This window comes from Alosa alosa, chromosome 4, assembly GCF_017589495.1.
Source record: "Alosa alosa isolate M-15738 ecotype Scorff River chromosome 4, AALO_Geno_1.1, whole genome shotgun sequence".
NCBI classification, from domain to species: Eukaryota; Metazoa; Chordata; class Actinopteri; order Clupeiformes; family Clupeidae; genus Alosa; species Alosa alosa.
Genome location: NC_063192.1, coordinates 12,959,470 through 12,961,549, shown reverse-complemented (window position 1 = coordinate 12,961,549; position 2,080 = coordinate 12,959,470). Strand labels below are relative to the sequence as shown.

The following is a 2,080-nucleotide window of genomic DNA, read 5'->3' as shown; positions in this document are numbered from 1 at the left end:
GGTAGTACAATTACTACTTACTGTGTGTTTAATTACTATGAGGAAGAGAAACAGTCACTAGAGACTGTCTGAACTTTGATACTCATTTATGGCCCCTTCTGTGCAGGTGGAGACTTGTGTGCTTCGGAATAGCACACACCCGTAGAAGATTCTATCCTCTCTATTTTGGAATGATTGTGCTTATGTTATGTAGAGGATCCTGTCACCTCTAAAACACGAACCACCAGAGAACTCTTTTTGTTCTGGCAAGAGACCTGCAATTCATTTTGGATTTTTTTTCATTACATCTGCTATAATCCATCCATTGTCATGGACACCTTCATGTCAGCATTGCCACTTCCTCCTACATGGATATATGGAAAGATAGTCTGTGAACAAGAAGAAATTACAGTAAAAAAGAATAAACCATATATTTTATTCCGTAGAACAGTGATGACACAAGTCTATAAGTCTGCCATGCTTTTTGTGTGTATCTCAGGAGGAGTCGGGGAAAGCTGCCCTTCAGGTTCAGATCTAGGGATGCTATTAGCTATATGTACACTTCTTGTTATCTTCTAGGAATACTAATCCACCCCTTTCCTTAAATGTAAAGATTTCTTGTTCATTGACTGTATTGTTTCTTCACAGCATCTACCTTGATGTTACCTGGCATTCAAGTATCAAAACATGTTTCAAAAAATACATCCATATGTACAGTAACACTTTCTATGAACACAGTATCCATAATGAATACATCCATTAAGGGTTATAACACACTCATATAGCCTGATAATAATTGACATAAGTCTAAAGACTGGCTTTATGATACTTCAGGTTGTAAGGGATTATTCTACAACGATGCAATGTCTTATGAGTGCAGTCATAACTATTTTTGGATCGTTATACAGTATAGTGGTTATATATTTTGTCAATCATCATGAAACGTAAATACTTTATAACCCTGTATGTATGAATGTGTTTATCTGCATAATGGTTATTGAGTTTATATAAATATTAACATTAATAGATGGTTTTCAGCATACTGGTATCAGCTTATTCTGGGTTGTGGCGCTTGCACAGAAAATATTACAAACCTTGTCTTAGTAGCTCACTGTATTAGTTGATAAATTAGCACTTATTGTTGCATTATATTCATTCATTCATTACACGCAAAATCGTATCTAATCTTTTTTTTTTTTGGAAATGTTACTATTTATGCCAAAGATTGAATGTAAAACAATGCCTTGTGCAGTATTGTATAAGTATATATACTCTTTTGATCCCGTGAGGGAAATTTGGTTTCACACACTAATCCCGGTGCAGTGAGCTGCCTGCAACAACAGCGGCGCTCGGGGAGCAGTGAGAGGTTAGGTGCTTTGCTCAAGGGCACTTCAGTCGTGGCCTACCGGTCGGGGTTCAAACCGGCAACCCTCCGGTTACAAGTCCAAAGCGCTAACCAGTAGGCCACGGCTGCCATCAGTGAAAGCTGGGAATCGAACCCCCTACTTTTCAGGCTACTGCATGCTAGTCCAGCTCCTTATCCACTACACTACCTTGGTATGTCTCCTATCTAATATTGGTATTGTTCAAATGTAAAACAAGCGCTATACTTCCCATAAGATTATTAAGCATGGTTTTAATGCAATGGACAGATAAAATTGAAAGTTGAAATGATTTTAATTAATTTGTTCTCTTTGATAATAAATGTTTGCAGTGCTTACTCATTCACTATGTTCACCTCTGTGGTATAAGACACACTACCAAATAAAGAGCTGACAATTATATCACTTATAACCTATCCTGGCTGATACCAAACCAGTTCAAAATGGAGAATGGGTCTGAACCCTCTCAGTTCACTTTGAATTTCAAAGGGGCATCACCAGCATTGAAATTCAACTTAAGTTAGTACATTACTCTTTCAGACGTACAGCAAATACATTCTTGAAAACAAATGTTTTAAATGCAGTTGTTTGCTCAATTACAAAATTATAAACAATACATGTAGCAGTGCCAACTATCCTCTTCTGTCTGTCATTGTATACATCCCGTTGACCCATGCCAGATAAGCAGTTGTGATTAGTTCCAGGGATTTCTGTGATTT

General features: G+C 37.3%; 1 protein-coding gene across 1 annotated transcript in view; it reads left to right on the top strand.

Moving 5' to 3' along the window:
- The window catches only part of LOC125293286 (plakophilin-1), a gene marked incomplete in the record, with an annotated part of 16,019 nt that extends 14,316 nt beyond the window's left edge, over positions 1–1,703 (top strand). Inside the window, 1 exon segment of the mRNA XM_048241143.1 lies at positions 107–1,703.
- Positions 1,704–2,080: the final 377 nt, after the last annotated feature.